Raw genomic sequence first — 25,081 nt, forward strand, 5'->3', positions numbered from 1 at the left:
GTGGGTCAAAATCCTGGAACTCTCTTCCTACAGCACTGTGGGTGTATCTACCCCACATAGATTGCAGTGGTTCAAGAAGGCAGCGCACCACCACCTTTTCAAGGGCAATTAGGGATGGGCAATAAATGCTGGCCTAGCCAGCGACGCCCACATCCCATGAATGAATGAATAAAAAAAAAAATTATTTTCTATTTGAGTGCTACTCATATAGTCTCCGCTGCCTGTTTACCTCTCGCTATATCCTCTTTTATTGTGGAAGTGATGTCATCCTTAATTGTTAAGGCTGCTCCTCCCCCTACCATGTTCCCTATCTTTCATGTAGACTTTTAGTTCCCAGTCCTGACTGTCTTTCAATCATGACTCCATAATGACTACCATGTCAGGCCCTCCAAATCAAATTTGTGTCTGCATTTCACTCAATTTGTTCGTGGCACTCCATGCATTTGTATAAAGAATGCTTATGTGGGCCACACACTTAACCTGTCCTTTTTCTCTAATGTTTTAATCTCTTACTACCTATCTCTCTCTCCTGGTTTAATTGCCTTACATCTTTTAGTTTTCCCTTTACCCATAGTGCCTAAAGCACAATTTCTGACCATTCATGTACTTTTACCTTTTGTTTCTTTTCAAACTTTTATCTATACTACCTTTTTCACCTGAGACCCCCACCCCATTTACTAGTTTAAAGTCCTTGTGACTGCCCTGTTTATCCTTTTCTGCTAGGACCCTGGTCCCAACACAGTTCAGGTGGAGCCTGTGCCAATAGTACATTCAGTTCCTTCCTGTCTCAGTACTGGTGCCAGTGTTGCATGAATTGGAACCTCTCTTTCCCACACCACTCCTTCACCTCTCTAATCTGCTTATCCCTATGCTAATTTGCACATGGCTTGGGTAATAATCCAGAGGTTATAACCCTCAAGATCTTAACCTTTGAATTTAGCTCCCAGTTCCTGTTCTTCAAACAGATCCTCTTGCCTACTTTTTTCTATGTTGTTGGCCCCAACATGGCCCCTCTCTTCTCCAATATCCTGTCAAGCCAGTTCTTGATGTGCCTCACTTTGGCACCAGGTAGGCAACAAGTCATGCAGGACTCTTGATCCTACATACAAAGGATGCTATCTGCCCTTCTTACTATTGAATCCCCTGCAACTACCATGTCAGGCTTCTCTTTTCCTCCCCCCCCCCCCCTTGCTGGACAGCCTCCTACTCCAAGGTGACATGGTCTCCATTCTGGCAATGTTCGATAGGATCAGTTTCTGTGGATCCTCCTTCTCTATCCCACCTGGATTCCCTTTACACTGTATTGTTGCGGTCAAGTGGTAAGGAGTGTGGGTGGTTCCCTTTGTTCAACTCCCAACTGACTGCAGCAAGTTTTTTTTGTTACTAGGGTTTTAATGCCTTTGTTTTATTTGTCAAATAAACAGACAGCAACAGGTTTTCTTGTAGGTTTAAAACAGAAGATTATTTATTGAGCGATATTAATTCCCAAAATGATTGCAACTGCACCTACAAATGCACAAGAGATAAATAGAGAGGAAAAGGGGTAAGTGATTTGAAGTGAGGTAGGTTTCTGGAGTTCACAGTAAACCTGTTGAATTTTCTTGGAGGTCAGTTTCTCTTTTAAAGTTTCAGGCCTGGGTTGTTTGTAGATTCCTCTGGTAGTTGAGACTTCGATCTAAAGATGGGGGATCACTTTCAGTTCTCTGCACAAGTTGAAGTGTAGAATTCACAGCAGGGCACCTTCTTTGGCTTTTGTTGGAGATCTCAGCTCTCGGCTGGACAGGCTTTTTTGGGATTTTCTGATCCTCCCTCCCTCTCCAGAGAGCTACTTTTTAAGGTGAAAAATTCTTCATGCCTCTGTTGGGAAATGCAGATCCCCCTTCCTGTGGTGACCAACAATGGCTCAGGATGTGGCTACTTCACACCACCTTATTATCCAGAAGAACCCATTCAATTCAAAAATATCTCAATGGGTGCAGGATGGGTATAATTGACACCTTTTTAGCTTGGAATGTATCCTTTTGTCCTAACAGACAGTAAGACCATTTGAATGTACAGGACCTGTTTGTTTGACCTTCAGTGGCCAATCTTTGCAGTACATTGTCTACTTTTTTAAAGGAAAAGTCAATTTTTATAACTTTTCAGTTTGGAGTATGTAATTTCAATTGCTGCACGTCATCTGAGCATGACAGTATATTTTTAGTCAACCCCATTCTGAACCTGTACCTCCTGAGGTGCAAACTGTCCAGAAACTTCTCCCCCTCTCTTATGTGTCAGATGTGTCTCCAACTCACAATCCAGCTCAATGACTGAGAGCTGGAGAAATTCAAGATGGAAGCATCTACTGCAAATGTGTTCCTTTGGGTTGGTGTCACTGTCCACCAACATCCACTTGCTGTAGCCTAGACATGCAACCTGCTCTGCCATGTGTTAGTCTAAATTATTTATATTATTTATATCTAGTTTTTAGTTTGTTTTCTTTTTCATTTTCTGCACAAAAACTTGCACTAAGCAGTGGACAAAAATGATAAACAATTAATTGCTTCAGGCTAACACTGCAAGTATTGGAGGTAAAAAAAAAAACACCACCTTCCCCCTCTACACGGATTTCCTACTTGCATCAAATTCTTGACTTTAGCAGTCTTGTTAACGCTGCACTCTTTTCATGACCACAATTCAAGAGGTAGTTTAATGCTATGTGGAATAGTAACATTCTGTGGAAAGTTGAGCTGTACTTGGTGAATAGTATCCCTCATCTGTAGTTTATCATTCTGTTGCCTTGTAGTGACTGTGGTCAATTTTACAGTTATGTTTATGGTACAAGGTACGATTGACTTGGATTGATGAGTAGTTCGCCCATTTGCAAGGGAAATAAAATATTTTTGCCTCTACCCACTGAAAATATCCTTCCAATGTCAATTCTAGAAATGTTATAGAATGTCCTAAACCTTGTCTTTGAAATTAATGATTAATTTTTATACAGCTAAATTACATAACTGTTGTATATTTTGTCTATTGTCACTGAAGTAGTCCTGACGATTGTTAATGTGCTTTACATTCCAAAATATATTAAGCCCTTGATTTCCCTTCTCCAGTAATATAGGCACTAGAAATGATTCATCCCATAATATTTTGCTGATGGCAACAGCAGATGGTATTATACACAAAAGCAGATATAGATTGCTTTGGGGGGAAAGTTGGCCATTGTTAGCATATTAAACTGCATATTTTTTGTTGAATATTGGTTTTAGCTAGAAGGCCACAGAAGTATTAGAATGAGCCTGTCGCTTAATGCAGCACAAGGCAGAATTTTCCATTAGTTCTAATCTACAGGAGGGAAGCACACTTATTACTGTTTTAGGTCACAGCCCTGTTAATGACATGGTGTAATCAGAACAATCTGCATAATATATAAAGCTTGGTGCAAAAGAATAGAGTAGATTTCATCTCGTCACCTTCTATGTCAGAAATGCTAAATCATTAACTTTCTGCAGTGGAAATCGGTACTATGCAGTTTTCAGTCAGAATTGGTAATCCAAAGATGATGGTGGTATGGAAAAAAAAAGTCAGGTTATGAAATATTGTGCTTCCACTTCAACTATAAGTGGGTAATTTTTTTTTCCATCTGCATGGCCACAGTACTGACATGTTGTAGTGCATGAATTGACAACATTCTTCCTGTTTTCTTTCAAAAGAACAGCAGGGGGTAAACATCTGTTTGTAATGAATGCCAATCTCTACACTAATTAGCTGAACCATCGCAAGCAATATTTTGTAAGAATGCTTCCTGCAACTAACTTCTCATGGCTAGCCTAGATTTGGCTGTGCACTGGGCTATTAAATTTGCATTGAAAAATAGAAAAGGAAAAAAAAAGACCCTATAGCCCATCAAGCCCATGATCACCTTATCCTTAATATACTCCTTTAAGCCTAATCAGTTAAATAGTCTATGTTCTTTGTACCACAAGTTTAACACAGTACAGTTAACATTCCTGCTGGATTATTTGTGGGTTACAGCTGAGTGTTTTCCGCACCTTGCTGTATGGCTGTGAAACATGGGTGACTTACGGTTCCCAGGAAAAGAAGCTCAATAATTTCCATCTTTGCTGTCTTTGGCACATTATGGCTATATCCTGGCAGGACAAAAATGACTCAAAGGCAGGGCTCCCATGTGTGTTGGCACTAACCAAACAGAGGTGGCTTCAGTGGATCGGAAACGTCTGCAGGATGGAAGACGGTCACGTACCCAAGGACTTCTGAATGGTGAGGCAACTGGGGCCAGACGACCAGTGTAGCGCCCAAAGCTCAGCTTCAAGGATGCTTGCAAGCGTGACATGAAGGCGCTAAATGTCGACTATCGCACCTGGGTGTCACTAACTGGCAAAAGAGGGAAATGGCAACACATCCTGTGGACTGGTGTGCACGACCACAATGACCAGTTGCTACAACAGCTTGGCAACAGGCGCCAGTGTCAAAAGCAACTGCTCGCAGCATCACGACAGCTTCAAGTGCAGCATTTGTATCAGAACCTGCCCCTCGAGGATTGGCCTTCCCAGCCATCAGCAAAAGTGCACCAAGAGGAGACAGCCCACCTAAATGGATTGTTGTTCCATGTCCATCATTGTTCGTAGATGGAAGGATGCCAAAAGTAAACTAAACTAACAGCCAACATTATTGTAGCATGATGCCATTGACTTTAAATTAATTTTTGACTGTGTTGGTGGCAAGGGAATATGACTTGAATTTGATTGTTCTGAACTTTATAATTTGTCTTACAAACATACATACAAATTAGGAGCAGAAGTAGGCCATTCGGCCCCTCGAACCTGCTCCGCCATTCAATAAGATCATGGCTGATCTGTTTGTGTCTCTAATTCCACGCTCCCATCTACCCCAATAACCTTTTGGTTCTTGTTGGGCAAGGGAATCAATCTACCTCCGCCTTAAAAATATTCAGTGACCCCTGCAGCACCTCGTTTTGAGGCAGAGTGTTCCAGAGTCGCAAAACCCTGAGAGAAAAAATTTCTCCTCATCTCTGTCCTAACAGGGCGACCCCTAATTTTAAAACAGTGCCCCCTAGTTCTGGACTCACCCACAACAGGAAACATCCTTTCCACATCCACCTTTTAAAGACTGTTCAGGATCTGATACTTCAATCAAGTCTCCCCTCACCCTTCTAAACTCCAGTGAAAACAAGCCCAGTCTGTCCAACCTTTCCTCATAAGACAATCCTCTCATACCAGATATCTATCTAGTAAACCTCCTATGAACTGCCTGCAATGCATTTACATCCTTCCTTAAATAAGGAGACCAAAACTACACACAGTATTCGAGATGTGGTCTCACATGCCTTATACATGCCCTGTATAACTGAAGCATAACATCCTTACTTTCATTTTTAATTCCTTTCATAATAAAGGATAGCATTCCTTTATTACTTACTGTACCTGCATACTAACGTTTTGTGACTCATGCACTAGAACTGGGCGGCGCAGTGGTTAGCACCGCGGTCTCACAGCTCCAGCGACCCAGGTTCAATTCTGGGTACTGCCTGTGTGGAGTTTGCAAGTTCTCCCTGTGTCTGCGTGGGTTTCCTCCGGGTGCTCCGGTTTCCTCCCACAGCCAAAAGACTTGCAGGTTGATAGGTAAATTGGCCATTATAAATTGCCCCTAGTATAGGTAGGTGGTAGGGGAATATAGGGACAGGTGAGGATGTGGTAGGAATATGGGATAAGTGTAGGATTAGTATAAATGGGTGGCTAATGTTCGGCACAGACTCGGTGGGCCGAAGGGCCTGTTTCAGTGCTGTATCTCTAAATCTAAAAAAACTCCTAGATCCCTTTGCACCTCGGAATTCTGCATTCGTTCTCCGTTTAAGTAATGCTCTGCTTTTTTATTCTTCCTGCCAAAGTGAACAACTTGACATTTTCCCACATCATAATCCATCTGCCAGATTTTTGCCCACTCACTCAACCTATCTATATCGATCTGCAACCTCCTTATGTCCTCTTCACAACATACTTTCCTACCTATCTTTGTGTCATCTGCAAATTTAGCTACCAAGCCATCATTCCCCTCATCTAAGTCATTGATTATAAATTGTAAAAAGTTGAGGCCCCAGCACAGATCCCTGCAGGGCACCACTCATCACATCCTGCCAATTAGAAAAGGACCCATTTATGCATACTCTCTGTTTTCTGCCAGCCAGCCAATCTTCTATCCATGCTAATATGTTCCCCCTACACCATGAGCTCCTACTTTGCACAATAACCTTTTATGTAGCACCTTGTCAAATGTCTTCTGGAAATCGAAGTACAGTATGTCAACGGGCTCCCCTTTATCCACAGCACGTGTCACTCCTTCAAAGAACTCCAACAAATTGGTTAAACATGATTTCCCTTTCACAAAACCATGATGATTATTCCTGATTGCCTTTAGTTTTTGTGTCTTATTTTAAGCACGAGTATTCCAACTATAACGAGAATAACTTCAATTAAATCGCACCATTAATGTAGTAATAATGTCCTAACGCTCTTCAAAGGTGTGTAAATCTGAATTCAATTGACACCAAGCCACGTATCCCGGGTGACCAAAAAGCTCCGTCAAAGAGGTCGGTTTTAAGGAGTGTCTTAAAGGAGGGGGAGGGTTTAGGGAAGGAATTTCCAGAGCTTGCTTTCGGGAGCTGAAGACATGGCTGTCAATGGTGATATGAAATTAACATTGTATATATTTTTTTTGATTGGAATAAATAATTGCTGACCAGTTATGTTCATGGACTATTCTCCTTTTCAACTGATGAACTGCTTCATCTTCACTTCACCATCTGAACTTCTCTAATTGTTTGAGTTTTGTAACTTGTTCTGTTGTTGTGGATATTGAAGGGACAACAGTCATACAAGGGTAGGCAAGAGCAAGCTTGCAGTTTTCATGTTTTTCCCATGTATGCCAAAATTGGAATTAGTGTCAAAATTCTAATCTCCTGCAAGCTCTCTTCCAAAGGAAATCATGTGAAATAGCAATACTATAATGCATCTCTAGCCTGGTTGAGGCATCTCCTTTTGACTATTGCCGAGAAACTGCTTGTGTTCATTGCAGTTGGATTCCATTTTAAATATCGCATGCAGACGTTCCCTTTTAATTATACAGTAATGGATTTTGATGGTTTCATCTCACCTTGAACTCGTGTCTGGATTAGTATGGAATGACTGTGGTTAAGTGCATTGTCCTTTCACTTCAGATGAAAGAAACCACTCCAAATCTTGCAAGAGATCTGAAGTCCTCTTGCCCCTATTAGGGCAGAACTCTAACCTTATGAGTTCATAGCAGTTGGAATATGGTTTATATGCATTAAAATTAAATCTAATTTAGGAATGAGTGGACCAGATGCTGTTCACATTTTGCCTGGTGCTGGACCTCAATTCAGGCATCAAAACACCTGAATCAGGATATTTACCTTTGGATCAGAAGAAAAGTGCTGCTGAGAGACCACGGCTTATTTCTGCCTGTTATAGATCCAGGATATACCGATTGAGATCTTTTTCCTTTTTTTCCCCCTCCCCACTTAGAAAGTCTCTTGGCTGCCTTCAGCCGCTTCCTGGTTTAATCACTAGCTGAACTAAATATTTGTTCAATTTCCCAATTTTGACAAAGTTCCACAATAACATTTCTGCTGGTCCCTCTGTTTCAGGTAACAATAGGAAACACTCCCATCATCTGGTGACGGAAAACTTTATTACATCTCTCCCGAAATCTGTTAATAGCTGTTGCAAGGTAAGTGGAAAATAACCACTTGAAATGTATGTACGATGAAGATGAAATAATTAAAAATTAATAAGTATGGCCAACTTGTTGGTGTTTGCTTTATCAAGATTAACTGTTTGAGCCTGGGATTTTCCTTTTAAAGTGCCAACATGTCTTGTGTAAACCATGCCATTATACTGCTAGCAAGGTTGCTATTCAGTGGTAGGTAGAAAAACACACGGGATCTTAGAATCCCTGCCTCGAATTCTAGAATGTGATTGATTGTAGTTTTCTTGAAGTATTACATTTATAAATTGCCAGCCTTGGCTCAGCAGTCAGACTCTTGTCTTTGGGTCAGAAGGTTGTGCGTCCAAGACCCACTGTAGAGACTTGAGCGGATGATCAAGTAGTGTGAGCCCTGAGGTGCATCAACAGGTAGAGAAAACAATGAATTGACATCGAGAAATTGTTGTAGCTGAATATTTGCAAAAAGAAAACTTGCAAGGGGCATCAAAATCAATAAGAAATTTTGTAGTTACATAAAGGGAAAACGGGTGGTCAAGAGCAATGTAGGCCCACTAAAAGCTGAAACTGGAGATATTGTCATTGATAATGGGGAAATGGCAGACATGTTGAACAATTACTTTGCCTCAGTATTTACAGTTGTAAAGGAGGATAACTTGCAGGAAGTCCCAAAAAAATTATTAACCGGTAGGGGACAGGGACTTGATACTATTAACGTAAGTAAATCATCAGTAACAAGGAAATTAATGGAACTAAAGAATGAGAAATCCTCAGGACCTGACGGTTTCCATCGAGGGTGTTAAAGGAAATAGGGGAGCACATTGTAGATGCCCTAACTATAGTCTTTCAGAGTTCCCTAGATTCAGGAGTGGTCCCTCTGGATTGGAAAGTTGCAAATGTCACTCCACTTTTTAAGAAGGGTGAAAGGGGGAACCAAGGAAATTACAGACCAATTAGCCTGATATCTCTGGTGGGCAAGTTGCTGGAGTCTATAATCAAGGATAGGGTGACTGAACACCTAGAAGAATTTCAGTTAATCAGGGACAGCCAGCATGGATTCATGACAGGAAGGTCATGCCTGACAAATCTCATTGAATTTTTTGAAGAGATGACTAAGGTAGTGGACAGGGGAGTGTCCATGGATGTTATTTATATGGACTGCCAGAAGGCATTTGATAAAGTGCCACTTAAGAGACTGTTAACTAAGGTAGAAGCCCATGGAGTTGAGGGCAAATTATTGACATGGTTAGGAAGTTGGTTGAGTGGTAGGCGACAGAGAGTGGGGATAATGGGTAAGTACTCCGATTGGCAGGATGTAACTAGTGGTGTCCCGCAGGGATCTGTGTTGGGGCCTCAATTATTCACATTATTCATTAATGACTTTGATGATGGCATAGTAAGTCATCTATCCAAATTTGCTGATGATCCAAAGTTAGGCGGCATTGTAGACAGACTAGATGATGGCGTAAAATTGCAAAGAGATATTGACAGACTAGGTGAGTGGGCAAAACTGTGGCAGATGGATTTCAATGCAGGCAAGTGTGAGGTTATCCATTTTGGACCAAAAAAGGATAGAGCAGGGTACTTTCTAAATGGGAAGAGGTTAAATACAGTGTATGTCCAAAGAGATTTGGGGGTTCAGGTGCATAGATCTTTATTTTCTGCACTTGCATGATCAAAAGGCTGATGGAATGCTAGCCTTTATATCTAGAGGATTGGAGTATAAAGACAGAGGTTATGCTGCAGCTATACAAAACCCTGGTTAGACCCCACTTGGAGTACTGTGAGCAGTTCTGGGCACCACACCTTAGGAAGGTTATATTGGCCTTGGAGGGAGTGTAACGTAGGTTTACAAGAATGATACCTGGACTACAGGGGTTAAGTTACGAGGAGAGATTTCACAAATTAGGCCTGTTTTCGCTAGAATTTAGAAGGTTAAGAGGTGATCTGATTGAAGTCTTCAAGATATCAACAGGAAAAGACAGGCTAGATAAAGATAAACTATTTCCACTGGTTGGAGATTCTAAATCTAGGGGGCATAGTCTAAAAATTAGGACCAGACCGTTCAGGAGAGATATTAGGAAGCACTTCTTCACACAAAGGTGGTAGAGGTTTGGACCTCTCTCCCACAAACAGCAGTTGAAGTTAGAACAGTTGTTAATTTTAAATCTGAGAGAGATTTTTGTTAAGCAAAGCTATTAAGGGATATGGGCCAAAGGCAGGTATATGGAGTTAGGCCGTGGATCAGCCATGATCTCATTGAATGGCAGGAGAGGCTCGAGGAGCTGAATGGCCTACTCCTGTTCCTATTTTCCTATGTTCCTATTTGGAGGTGTCTGGTAAAATGAAAGTTGCAATGGAGCCAGTGCTAAATTCTATCGCTTGGTTGATTTTGGGGGGATAAAAGATGTAAGTATTACATGCTCTACATTATTGCTGTCATTTAAAAAAAATTTTTTTTGCCATTTTCTTTTCCCACAGAAAGGAATTGGAAATAAGTTACTTAACGTTTATTCTCAATTTTTCTTTCAAACAAGGTACCTAGGCAAATGTTAATTATGCTAAATGGTGGTTCTCCACTCAGATCAAATTTGATAGCTTGTCAAGATAATTGAAGAACATGTCATACCCATTGCATTAGAATGTCTTCTCTTCCAATAGGGAACAAAGAGAAAGAGGGGAGGCTTTGGAAAACAGGAAAGCTGAGAGCAGCCAAGTTTTTGAACAGTACTGCAGAAACACTAGGCAGGCTCAAAGTCAAGTGCTGGAAAAACAGTTGACAAACATCTCATTTGTGAGGCAATACAACTCACTGATGTGGTGAAGTATGGTGTGTTTATTTTGCATCATTACATTGATTGTACAAGGTTGAATCTGATTATAACTTGGCTTAGTATGTTCACCGGGGGGGAAAAAAGCCATGTTATCATTTGTACCCAACCTCGCCTCACCAAGTTAATTTAGTCAGTCTTCAGAAACATTAAAGGATTAAATGTGCGAGTGACAACTGTTGCTCAAGATTTGAAGAGGGTGCTTTTTGCACGTCGCTAGGTAGTGTCGTAAATATGGTGCAGTCTGAGTCAACTCCTGTAGGATTAAGTGGCTCTGACTACTTTAAGGTAGTGAGTCCTTTGAACCCAAAAGGTGTCTGTAGCAGACTAAAATTTGTAACATTTCACTTCCAGCATTTGGGATTGGGTTCTGATGGTATCTTGCACAAATTAAAGGTGCAGTTATGAAAGGTGTGTGCTATTCCTGCTAAGTGTTTAATGGAAATGAACACATTTTCAATGTGAGACCAATTTTGAAGATTGTTAATTGGCAAAATACGCACAGCTCCATAAATTTAAAGGGGCTGCAATCAGTGCTCTGTTTCTGATCAAGGTCTTATTACGAACTCTTCTGAGGATGTTGAATGCTGTAAGGGAGCATTCCTTATTTTGGAGTTAAAATGGTTCACAGTCCTAGTTCTCATGTGCATCTGATACATGGGTACAAACCAAACTTCCAGTATGTGTTATGTCATGTAATCCATCCAAATGATTTTAAATTCCAGCTCTAATTTAGAGTTTACACAGCAATAGCTTTGTTGCAACACAGTGAACGATAGGGTAATATTATGTTTTTTGACTCTTCTGCTCATTTGGAAGATGAAGGTGAATTAATAAAGTTAATAGTATTGATTAACAGGATGTGTCCTACACCCTGAGGGGCTACAACCCTTAACATTTGTTCATTTCCCACCCTGGGACACTGGAATGAGTGCAGTTCATTATCACGCCCTTCTGGAACAATTAGTCACAAGGGGTGGTTATGACCATGCAGTGTTCTGACAGGCCTCAAGGTGAATGCTGTGACCTTGCTAGGGGCAACATGCAAGTCTACATATAGAAGAGGGCTGGTAGCATGAGCTTAGTATACCTCTGTTCTCCTGAATCTGCTGATTTCTTTCCCATCTTTCTTTGTAGAAGAATCTCCTTAATCTTGTAAGGTATAGTACAACTTATTTACTAACTTAGTGTAAATTCACAATTTACTTCCTTAAATTTGCCCATGTCAATACATAGAATAATGGCTGCTGACCACTAAGCAATCCCTAATATTCATGTTCACTTAAAAACCATGCAGCTTTATGAAGGCTTGAATATGTTTGTGCAAATCAGAGCAGGTTAACTCGTGTCAAATTCATAGGAGTTGAGACATGATCTGTTAAATCTACATGGAAGCTAATTTCAGTTTGTTTTCATACGCTAAGAGTTTCAAAGGCACACGAATGAAAAACAAAAATGTAAGGTCGGGTACTAGAAATTGCTTTTGTGGGTTGAAGCTGAACAGAAAAATGTAACACTTGGCATATTGATGAAGAATGACCCTGAACCAGTGACTATGCTAAAGTTTAACTGCATTTCATTAAAGGCATAGTATTAGAATGAGTGGTCTCTTATTTCCTCATTAAATGTTGAGGTTTCATTTCTTCGTAGCATTTCTGATGCAGTTAGAGTTATGTGGTGGACGGCTATTATGATAGGTATCGTAATTTCTTATCTTGCCCTGGATTATCTGTTGGGTTACAATGTTGGCTGACACTTGCACTTGATCATTTTTGATGAACTTGATTTGATCTGATAAATACCTGAATCATTGTTCCTAATTTATTTTAGGGGGTTGGGGAGAGAGAATTTGGCAAAAATTCTACTTCATTCCTGCCACATGCCAGAAGCAGATCAAGAAGAAATGCAACCCTAGCTCCTGATGTTTTGGCCGTTAAAATGAATGGACAGATGATTGTGGGCTTGGTGGTGGTCTGATCTACACTCTGGGAAGTGCAAAAGAGGAATTTTCACCCATTATTTTAAAGAGACAGTTACATTTATTTTAATTTAATTTAGCTTTAATTAAAGTGCAAATTGCATTCTCAGATTTGTGGAAGAATGTCTTCAGTAAAATATGCAGCATCTGTTACCTGACCTTGCATTGTACAATTTTCACATCTCTTCTTTTAGGGAGCACTGTATTCTGCTCAATACTCTGACAAGTTCCTGCTCACAGTAATCCATGTTCTTCAAAGGCTGCTGTGCTTTGAATTGTCAGTAGTTTTACAAACTGGAGGGAAATATACAGTGGTGTTCCCCAGGACCTCTCTTTAATATATGCTAATGACCTGGGTTTGGGTATACTTTCAAAGTTTACAGTTAACGTGAAAGTTGGAATTGTTGAAAACAGTGAAAAGGTTAGCAACAGACTTCAGGAGGACATGCACGCAATAAATTTGAAAAGGAAATTGGATAAATTGGAGTGGGGGGTGTGGAATTAGAGACAAGCGGGAAAGAGCAGGGGAGAGGGACTAATTGTATTGATCTTTGAAAAAAGCTGGCACAGCACGATGGGCCAAATGGCAGCCTTCTATGCTGCATCATTCTTTAGTTTAGTTTAGTTTCGAGATACAGCACTGAAACAGGCCCTTCGGCCCACCGAGTCTGTGCCGACCATCAACCACCCATTTATACTAATCCTACACTAATTCCATATTCCTACCACATCCCCACCTGTCCCTATATTTCCCTACCACCTACCTATACTAGGGGCAATTGCTAATGGCCAATTTACCTATCAACCTGCAAGTCTTTGGCATGTGGGAGGAAACCGGAGCACCTGGAGGAATCCCACGCAGACACAGGGAGAACTTGCAAACTCCACACAGGCAGTACCCGGAATTGAACCCGGGTCGCTGGAGCTGTGAGGCTGCAGTGCTAACCACTGCGCCACTGTGCCGCCCATTCTATAATTGGTAGTCTGATATATGGATTCTTTAGCATAACTAAAAACCAATAGCTGTCTCCTTTAAGAGCTTTTCTATATTTTTGATAACGTGTGCCAAAAAAATATTCTTAGAGACTCTGCAGTTCTACAGCTTCCTGGGCTGATTTGGTTCTGTTAGTAAATTCAGATGTTTTCTGGGTGGTCACCCTTATTGCAGGGTCAAACAATAAATGTTATGTGTTTAGTCCCAAGAAGAATGTTACATTTTAACAAAAATAAAAATAGAGATACATACAGTATTGCGTTGGGGGGCGCGGGGGAACCATCCATTGCTTTGATGAATATCAATCTTGTGATCTCTAAGCTGTCAGCCATTGATCAGTGGTCTCAATCATGCCTGAGTCAGGAGGTTGTGAGCTCGTGCTCGACTCCAGAGAAGAGCACAAAATCTAGGCCGACACTCCCAGTGTAGCACTGAGGGAGTGCTGCACTGTCAGAGGGACTGTCTTTCAGATGAAACATTAAGCTGAGATCCTGTTTGCCCTTTCAGGTGGATGCAAGAGCATGGGAGTTTACCTGATGTCCTAACCAATATTTAACCAACATCACTTAAAAACAGATTGACCTGGAATTTGAATTGATAACGGTGAAGCTAACAGCACTCACGATTGTTATGAAGTAAATGGGACAGCAACTTCTGGTGTTCATATGTGCACATTTAAATACAGAAATCTAAATGTTGCTGTCAAAGATACTCCCACTCCTCCCCAGGCTGAACTGTAACAGTCCTCACTGATCAACTGCACTGAAATTATTGTAATGGCTTGAAGTTGCTGTACCTATGCGGTAGTTATTCAACAGGCCAGAAAAAGTTGGGACTGGTGCATTCACAAGTAAGTAAATTTATAAAGCTGTGATAATTAATGCCAATCTCTCTGGTACTGAAAATTAATATTTTTACAAGTGTGGAGTCTCATTCGTTCAATTTTAATTTCAGGAGTTTTTTTAACTAAAAATTAATTTTTTTTTTTAGCTTTTTCTTTTATCTCTCAGTTAATCACATCTTAGCTTTTGTTTTGCTTTCTGTACATGATTCAAATCTAGTTTATACTTCTTGATTTAGACTCTGAAGAATCTCACTGAGACGCACTGGTTTCTTGCCCTACTCTTAGATGTCACAATCTCTGCTCAAAAGCCTGCAAAAAACTCTGTAGGCAGCTATCAGCGGAGTGAAAGGTGAGCGCTGTTCCTTCGCCGCTGACTGCAAAGTACAGTCCTTTATATGGTCCTTTATCTCACTTAGGACCTTTGCTGTGTAAAAATTGGCTGCCACAATTTCCTACATTACAACAGCGACTGAACTTCAAAAGTAGTTCAGGCTATCCTGAGATTGTGAAAGTACTATATAAATGCAAGATATTTTGCTTTTTCGTTGTGCAGACTGGTGGGATCAGGCTCAAATAATCCCAAATTAGATATACTATTGCATATGTTGTATGCAAAGAAGATTTTGCCTCACTGCACTCTTTCTTATTAGTAGAGTACTATTGCTATTTTTTGTGATTTTCTTCACTGCCACAAGCTCTGTTGCTTGGGAATGCTCTCTTGGACAGGTGTAACTTTGACTTTGGTCTTTGTAATTAAATTAAAGCCAAGTCCTTGAGATGGAACAGCAGGTTTCTGAAACGTAAAGCTAATCCTCATTAGATAAATGACCTCTATCTAACCTTGTATCTGGACTTGAGTTATACATTATATCCAGGTGAGAATAGGACTGCTATAGGTTGCTAGCCAGCTTTCATATTCAAGCTTACTTCATCCATCAATTGAAGCTTTACAGGACCTGCACAAATAAGCTATATTTAACAAAAAGTCCCAAGAACATTAGTGTTGAACATCAACAGTTTGCACTATTTTTGCTTCATAAAATGGAAATATCCATTACTTTCAGAACCCCTCCACACAGATAGATTTGCAGTGTGTAAGCCCAGTGCTTAGGTTGTACATTTTAGTTGTCTTTAACTTTCCTCTTTGGGTGTTTACAAAGTTAAAACTTGGAAGATTAATCTTGAATGAATGTACCTATGTGAGAATGTAGACTGCATTTTTACCTTCCTTCCCCTTTCAGTGCATTACAGAAATTGGACCTATACCCATTATAATCTTTGTCCTCCTTTCTTCTCCGCCCCAGGAGATTACATGTTCAGCAGTCACCCTAAAAGATGTAAAACTTAAAACCCTTAAAAGATCACCAATCATTAGAACACTAACTTCATTGCTTCAGCCTTAGCTACACATTATATGTTGTAACGGAGAGAGCACAGATAAATACTGAAAATACTGTTGTGGCTGTGTAATGGGACACTTTGTGCTTCTGCACACACATATTGCAAATACAGAAGCAGAAAATGGAATTGACCATGCATCAATTGGGATTAGGTCATCCTGCATTATTCTGAACAGGCCTATTGACCTATAGTGGAAGATATTTGCAAATAACTTTTATATGCAATATTAGGTTTTTGTGGTGCTGAGGAATGAAACACACTTCCATGTTTGGTACATAGTGCATAATGTACGCTGATATCAGGGTTGGTAGTACGGAATTAAGATCTTCACTGTTCCACCAATGTGTCTTAATTCCAGCCTCAGATGAACACTTTATATTGGCCCAAGATATGCATGTCACAGTGTGTCCCATTAGTTAGTTTCTTTTCCCCATTAATTTAGCTCAAAAGTGTGAGCTGATAACAGTGTAGGGCAGGCAATAAAACATCTGGAAGCACAGTGAACGACAGGACCAACAGTCTATCTCCTTAACCAAGAGGTTGAAAGATTAAGAAAAACAGGAATGGCGGAGAAGGAAATGGGATGAATTAAGAGTCAAATCAGGCACAGATAGAGAAATAGTGAGGGGAAAAATGATGAAAATAAGAAAGAAATAGAAAGGAAAAGTAAGAAAATTAAAATGTTTTAAATTTTAAAATCTCTGACAGTTTGCTATCTGCAGGAATTAGACTGCATTTTTCAATTGTTCCTTTTCTGGGCCAGAGCGATTGGGTGGCTTTGCAGGAACATAAATCTTGTTATCTGATGTGTATTTATGCTGTTAAGTGCTAACTCTCCAGTGAGTTTAATTGACAATTACTGCACAAATTTGGCAATTTCTTGCAACTGATAGGGTGGTTGAGGCTGAGTTGCTATTTGCATGAGGCTAATTGTACAGCAGTACAAATGGTCCAGCAATTTGTTGTGGTTCGCTGCATGCCAGCTATCTCTTCCTTGCCACGTATTGTGGGGTTATTTACCCAATAATGGCACGCACATTAAACTTGCCATTATTTTGGCATCAAAATTTGAGCCTTTGTTTCCCCCCCCCCCCCCCCCTTTTATATGTGTTATGACCAGATGAGAAAGGTCTAGGGTTCCCTTTCAGCCTTCACCTGGTCTTACTGTAATAGAGTTTAATTTTAAACACACCGTGTCTTTAGCTCTCCCTTGGTGAATCCTCGTTCACCGCTTTCCAAACATAAGGCAAATAAACCAGCACAAACAGGCTTTCTTAGGTTTAAAGAAAAGTTGAAATTCATTAAACTTAAACTCTAATTCGGTTAATGCCTATGGATACATGTCACGCCCCACGCTAGCATGCATATGCGATGCGCACATACAAATAGACAGAAAAGAGCAGAAGAAAAATCAAGTGGAAAGGTTTGAGGCAATATCTGAAGAGTTGTTACGGTTCTTGGAGCTCATGTAGAGTCCTTGATTGTAGGTAGATCTTGCTTTTCGTTGGGGCCCGGCATTATTCTTAAACCTTGTTCACTGTAGGAGACTTTTCTCTCTTGGGGTTCATGTGTCTTCAGTGGATTCAGAGGCTTGTGAGAAAGAGATGGGAGCAGACAGGAGAGATCTTCTCAGTCCAGGAGCAAACAGTCTTTCTGCCAAAAATGTTTGTACAAATGCTAAAAAAAAAAACTCAGGTTGCCCAGCAGGTTAGTTATGTGACTAGCTGGTTTTGACCATGTCTGTTTGTGCATTTGGCCATCTTCGCAGTCAACCTGGAATGCGAGCTCCCCCACCTTCACCATCTGGTCATCAAAAGTCCATTGTGGGTTGAATGTCAGGGAATGGCTGTTTTGTCTTTCCAAATACCGTCTGTTAATATGCAAATGTCTTTTCCAGCCACGGCTGATCTGTTCAACACTCCCCTCACTCCAGTAACAGTTTAAAATCAATGTTCATGACAAAATTAATGTACCTCATTCTTGGCAGGTGGAGGTCTAGCATGACAATAAGTTATTATTGTGACCTTGCACTAAAGTTTGAGCAGCTTCTATTGTGAAACAAGGAGGGACAGTATCCTCACCCACTACCTTATCTAGAGCCACCTCCCTTTATAAATTAGCATTGTCTCTCTGATTTTTGTTGGTTGAGGTTCCCCACAATAAGAAAATGTAAATTTATAGGCACAAAAATGATTTATACCCTATCTCTTCCTACTATGCAGAGGTATGATTTTGCGCTTTATTTTTTATATTCCTTTATGCCTGCAAAGCAATGCAAAAGTGCATGATAAAACTAAGTTTTAATGCAATTCATGGACTTGCGCAAAATATGTTGATGTTTCAGGCAATCTGAGCATTCTGATATCAACTTCTCCGTCTTTGGTCTTATGGTATATATTCTCTGAATTACCTGAATTATCCTGCATGTGTTGCCTCTTTATGCAGCCCCCCCACCCCCAGCTCTGCATCATGTACTTATACTTGCTATTTTAAACTTTGTCCTATAATTGTAGGAATGGCTATTGGCTCTCTGAAAAAAGTGAGGCATGACGACTGGGAACCTGAAGGCTTTTGACCAGTAATATCTTGGTTTGCCTTTGAAAATCATGGAATCTGTATCTTATTTCAAAAAGTGATTTACACTGTAGACTGTCAGTTGCCCATATTAGTGCTTGGTGCTATACAATGCACATATACCAAGAAATAATGTAAAAATATTTTTGTTAAAATCTGAATTGAAAACTGGTTTAAACTAAAACAAAATATAAGTAAACAATTGATAAAATTAAAAGCAAAAGATATGCTTAATGCAGTTTACATTTAATTATTTTGATTAAAGATTAAAATGCATAACAGGCCACCCATTTATGTTTAAAATGAGGACATAATGAATGCAGTGAAGCATTTCCTAAATCTGACACAGAATTGGGGAATAAGCAGTGCTGTGGACGCATTTGGCTTGAAGAGAGTCACTGGGTGGCTGGTTACGAGATCGCTGAGCGTTTTGCTTGTTCCCTTCCTCCATCCTCTCTTCCCCCTTGCAGTTCCATACATCAGTAAATATCTTTTATGAACTAAGTCCTACAGTAAGCTTTGTCCACCAGAAGGCTGTTTGGAGTGCAACGATTTCTTGATTTCTATACTGGAAGATTAACTACGCACCCAGAAAGCTCACTTAGCCTTGCGAAGAGCTCTTTCCGAGCTGTGGCAATACTGGCGCAGTATGGTAGCCTGCAGCTCTCAGGTCGGAGACGTGGCCTTTTTGTTAGTGCCATTGAAATGAAACATTTTAACATACGGTAGTCAGAAGACCAAAGGGGAGGATTTGGGAAAAAATTCCGTCACGTGGCTGGGACCCTGGCTCATATGATTCAGTTTGTCCAATCAGGACATTCTGCTCATACTGGACGGGACAGACAAAATCGCTATTTTGTCTCAACATTTTTTTTTCTTTCAGTCGTTGAGCACTGTCTGACCATCTGTTCAGATCAACACGCAAAAAAGTGGGGCTAAAACAAAGCTGCTTTTTAGGGGTAAGATGATTTTAAAGGATTTTTCTATGTCATTAACAGACAACACAAATGTCCCATTTTCCTAATTTTACAAATTGTCTGGATCGTCAGGTGCCATTCTCCTTATTTTGTGCAGAATCGGTCAGTTTTATTTCTCAGGTTTGAGGTCTTTAAGATAAAATGAAAATATTTATAATTTGTTAACGTCATTGAAGAGCCTGGGATTTATTAAGGATTTGATTCAAATTGTTTTCTTTTTCATTTTACCTTTAGCTTTCCAGTTCAATGTTCTAACTTTGTAAGGTCATTTTTATACGTAATTGGATGTTGCTGTGATTCAAATGATGTACGACAGTAATTTGTCCAGCCCCTCTTTATAGAAACCATATGGTCAGGCAGAGCAGTATGTGACAAATCCACCGAGTTGTTGTGTTTTAGTGTAAGGCTCATTAGTCCAAAAGATCATTTGCTGACTTTTTCAAATATGGAATATATTTTAGTACTCTGTATTTTTGTGAACTTAGTCATGTTTGAAGTGACAAAGTAAGATTTATAGTAAAAGCATTTTATTTAAATATTTCCATTTTAATGAGGGTTTATGTTGTGGGAGGGGGAGAGATTGGGGAGATACTGTGTTGAGTAGTATTGTACATAGGATTATCTGTTATAAACCTGGTCCCGCTTTTAGTTGGCAGTGGTCCAAAATTGGACTTGGAGGCATGGATATTGGTTAGGACTGATTAAAAAAATTAATGTTCAAAAAATATTTTGAGGAAAGCAAGAAAATTATAATCCACTATTCAGTCTGAGGTTAATATGTGTTGAAAAGATTTCTTAATAGTTTATTAGATTTGGGAATGCAGCAATTGCACAGAAGGTTTGCCTCCCTACTATATAAATTGGAACAGATTTCAGATCGCAGTCAATAGAATGTAATTCTGCTAGATATTTGCTTTATGGAGTAATCAGATGCCATGATTTTTATAATCTGATTTTGTGTGCTTATAGATACTGGTGACCTTTGGGTTGGATGTGCAATTAAATAAATATTTACCTGTTTATTGGGTTGAATAGCATTACTTTTCTCCAATTCAGTCCTGCACTTGAAAGCTTTTTTTTTTACTGAGGAAACCAAGTAGTTGAATAAATAAGATTAATCATTCGTGGAAGGTACAGATGCAGAAAAAGTATTTTCTACTATTCACTTTTTTAAAAACTTAATGACTAATTTAGGGGTTTTCAAATTGCACATCAAACAAGCCCTACTGTCTCAGAATATTGTGAATGTATCACAATACAATTTCAATTAGCTAATGCTTGATTTGTATATCCTGTGCTGTTTTTGAACATTAACATATTGGCAACGAAAGCTTCATGATGCCTGGGAAACTCATTGAATACAGCTTTCTTTTTCAACTTCATGTAAGATACAAAGATTGGGGGTGTTGGTGTCTACATTTACGTGTGTACTATTGTAGCTATCTTCCATGAAAATTAATTGTACCTGTACTGAGTATGTAACGCTGAATTAAATATAGTAAGAGGACTTGAATATTCAGCCACAAGTGCTTGTCTGAATTTTGTACCCTTATTTCTGTTTTCTTGATATTTTTGTGAAACAACTTTATCAAAATGCAGCTGTCATTTCTCAAAAGTGACCAAGCACCATTAGTTCCGATGTTCAATCTTGTTTCTCCTCCTGTAGCACTAATCTTCTTGGATATTCTGATCACGCAAGGAGTCCCGTGAAAATAATTGTTGAGTTCACCCCATTCATTTAGCAATAGTACTAGGTGCACAATTTAACTGCATCTGTGCTGTAAGTACACGAGATGTCAGCCATGGCTCAGTGGTAGTGCTCTTGCCTCTGAGTTAAAAGTAGTGAATTTGAGACCCAATCCAGAGGCTTGCACACAAAATCTAGGCCGAGAGGGAGTGTTGCACTGTCAGGGATGCTGCCTTTCAACTGCCGTCTCACAAAACATCCCATGGCACTAATTAAAGAAGAGCAGGGGATCTCTCCAAGTGTTATGCCCAGCATTTATCCTTCAGTCATTAACTAAAACTGATCATTTAACTGCTGTTTGTGGGACCATTCTTTGCACAAATAAGCTGCTGTGTTTATCACATTATAACGGGACTACAAAAAAGGACTTAATTGGCTGTAAAGTGCTTTGGGATGTCCATGGGTAGTAGAAGAGGATATATAAATGCAAGTTTGTTTTTTGCACAACTTAACAGTACACTGTGATCTGAGTAATAATGCACAAGTTAGAAATGTAATTTATCTTCATTTGTAAGAAATTGTGAAAATTAATCTTTTCCATATTTGTGTCTATTTCCTAATAGCTAGATACTGAAACCTCAATCATTTTTTTCCCTGTAAGGGCTACTTCATTCCTATTAAATTGATCCAGTCTGTTTGCCATAAGTGAGGATCTGCTATATTGAAGGAATATTTAAGCACGTTAAAAGTTGCTTTAATATCTGCTGTGGATACACTTTGACAGCAACAGAGTATTTGCTGCTGTGTACACTTCCCAACATCTAGTAAATTTCCATGATATGCAGTTTAAAATGTAACATGCTTGTGAACTTAGTGCTGCTATCCTTTAAAATGTAAAGTTCGCCTCTGATTAAAAGAACAAGTCCAAGTTGGAGTCACTCTTATCAAATCAGACACAATTGTGCTTCATGCAACTGCTGCCTTTAAACAAAATGGTGGTATGCACATGGAAAACGGCAAACTGTCAGTCTGAGCATGCAAAGTGCCATTTTCTGTGCTTCCAGAAAATTTCCATTGCCTCCACAAAACATGGTGGTAACCTATCTGTGACTGAGACCTGGTGCAAAGGTGGTGATATTTATCTTAAAAATAAATGTATTTCTCTTAGTATTGGTGTTTTGCAGCTAATTTCCTTTGTGACTTAAGTAGCCTTATTTGATCTATCGCAGTCTGGTGTGATTTTGTTTAATTACAAATATTCCTGCTATGCTCTCTCTCCCTCTCCTGAAATTGTTAACACTTGTTGAGTACAGTTCTTCTGAGGGCACTGGTTATCCTTTGGTACCTTGCCAAACCGCCATTATTTAAGAGTTTCAACAGTGAGTGTTAGCAAGCTGTTTGACCGTCATAGTCAATCTTTTCCGTATCCAATGTCCACATTTGCACACTTATAGCTGAATGGTTTTTATAATCAGAAATCCAAGCCAATTTTCTCCTCTTAAATTGGGACACTGAGGTTACTTGTGCCATCGCACCACCCTGTGAAGATCAGCTAATGTGGCTTGAAGGTGATCAAACCAGGAACTTTTTCCGATTTTGCTCACAAGATAAACTTGTTAATCTCATCAATAGACCCATTTTGCCAGAGTATTTAATCCATGATTAAATGGAAATTGTGCATGCATCTGTTACTCCAGTAATTTCATGAAATCCCTCCCCTACACTACAGATATTTTAAACATGGATACAGGGAAATCCCACTTCTGAATTTTCCATAAGCCAAGTCCAAATAATGTGTTCATGTGAAAGTCACATAAACCTCAACTGTGTGACAGTGCCCCCTTTAAATTTGTTATATCAGGCCTTTCACAAATGCACACACCTACTTTAGCAATAGTGTAGATCCTTGTAAGTATTGGCAAAGGTTAGAAATGCAGAGAATAGCTGACCAGAAGATCATGGAGCAAAGGATGTGTTAATGGTGTGGTGAAAGACAAGGTGTTAAATGACTGAATAATGAACAGCCCTAGCCAAAAGCACAAACATGAAAAAAAAAAGTGGGCAGACACATGGTTAAAAAAAATGAATGATGAAACAAACCAAAATACAATAAAAATAAAAAAGAGAAAAAATAAAACTAAAAATAAAAAGGAGAGCCAACCATGCGCTGAAATTATTGAACTCAATGTTCAGTCTGGTAGGCTGTAGCATGCCTAATCGGTAAATGAGATGCTGTTCCTCAAGCTTGCATTGATGTTCGCTGGAACACTGCAGCAAGCCCAGGACAGAGATGTGGACATGAGAGCAGGGGGGTGTATTGAAATGGCAAGTGACAGGAAGCTCAGGGTCATGTTTTCGGACTGAGCGAAGGTGTTCCGCAAAGTGGTCACCCAATCTGCATTTGGTCTCCCCAATGCAGAGGAGACCTAATTGTGAGCAGTGAATACAGTATACTAAAATTGAAAGAAGTACAAGTAAATCGCTGCTTCACCTGAAAGGAGTGTTTGGGGCCTTGGATAGTGAGAGGAGAGGAGGTAAAAGGGCAGGTATTACACCTCCTGCGCTTGCATGGGAAGGGGACGAGGTGTCGGGGGTAATGGTGGAGCGGACCAGGGTGTCGCGGAGGGAACGATCCCTTCAGAATGCTGACGTGGGAGGGGAAGATGTTTTTGGTAGTGGCGTCACGCTGGGCGTAGCGGAAATGGCGGAGGATGATCCTTTGGCTGTGGAGGCTGGTGGGGTGGAAGGTGAGGACAAGGGGAACCCTGTCATGGTTCTGGGAGGGAGAAAAAGGGGTGAGGGTGGAGGTGTGGGAAATGGGCCGAACATGTTTGAGGGCCCTGCCAACCACAGTGGTGGGGGAAATCCTCAGTTGAGGAAAAAGGAAGACAAATCAGAAGCGTTGTTGTGGAAGGTTGCATCATCAGAGCAGATGCGTCGGAGACGGAGAAACTAGGAGAATGGAATGGAGTCCTTTACTGGAGGCAGGGTGTGAAGAAGTATAGTCGAGGTAGCTGTGGGAGTCGGTGGGCTTTTAATGAATATTAGTAGACAGGCTATCTCCAGAGTTGGAGACAGAGAAGTTGAGGAAGGGACGTGTCAGAGATGGACCATGTAAAGGTGAGAGAAGGGTGGATATTGGAAGCGAAGTTGATAGTCTTCCAGTTCAGGGCGGGAGCAGGAACTGACGCCGATAATTGTCAATGTACCAGAAGAAGAGTTGGGGGAGGGGGCCTGAGTAGGACTGGAACAAGGAATGTTCGCCATATCCCACAAAAAGACAGGGGGAAAAGGAGGCGGTTGGGGCCAGGAGAATGTCAAAATTACGTAGGTCGTCAGAAGAGTCACGGGTGTAGGTGGGCAGAGACTGGACCGGGGAGAAAAGATAGATTCAAGATAGGAAGAAATAAGATCAGTGGGGCAGGAACAGGCTGAAACGATGGGGCTGCCAGGACAGTCCTGTTTGTGGGCTCTGCGCTTCTTTTGAGAATTCTGGAGGTCATGAAATATGGAAACTCCAGGAATTAGGCTTGTAAATGTAATTACATAAGAATCGAAAAGCCAAATAATTGAAACTATTTCAATATGTCTCTCTCATCTGTCGTTCATTGGCACTCTACTTGATTGTCACACAGTGTTTGTTCTACTCCTTTAATTTCCGTATTACAAAAATTATCTTCTTGAATTGAACTTGAACTGTCACTTATATAACAGCCTTTTAAGACTACTTTCTGTGTAGTGTATAAATGTTATGGTACAGAGGTGACCACACACTTGGCTAGAATCAAATGTACCTTTTGGTATCCTGCTTAAGCGCCTTTACAATTGATGGTAGCATTTTAAAATATTCACCATGCTGCCTTTTTAATCTAGAAACTGAGAAAATACAATGGAATATGACCTGCATTCATATTTTCATATCATTTCCTCACTGCCAAAAGATAATCTGAGATCGAAAAAATTGTCCCTATTCTGTTTTGTCATCAAATGACTGTGCAATAAGAAAGTTATTTATATTCCTCTTTTTGAAT

The 25,081-nt window shown here is 40.1% G+C and overlaps 1 protein-coding gene across 23 annotated transcripts in view; it reads left to right on the forward strand.

Moving 5' to 3' along the window:
• LOC137372281 (poly(rC)-binding protein 3) overlaps positions 1–25,081 on the forward strand; it is a 228,188-nt gene that overhangs the window by 110,975 nt on the left and 92,132 nt on the right. For 22 of the 23 annotated variants that reach the window (XM_068036019.1, XM_068036017.1, XM_068036020.1 and 19 more), the window contains one exon: positions 7,688–7,770. The exons of the other annotated variant lie outside the window; for it this stretch is intronic. The gene's annotated coding sequence lies outside the window, so the exon portion shown is untranslated. The remainder of the gene's footprint in view (positions 1–7,687; positions 7,771–25,081) is intronic. 23 annotated transcript variants of the gene reach the window in all.

Source organism: Heterodontus francisci, chromosome 7 (genome assembly GCF_036365525.1).
Source record: "Heterodontus francisci isolate sHetFra1 chromosome 7, sHetFra1.hap1, whole genome shotgun sequence".
Taxonomy (NCBI): Eukaryota; Metazoa; Chordata; class Chondrichthyes; order Heterodontiformes; family Heterodontidae; genus Heterodontus; species Heterodontus francisci.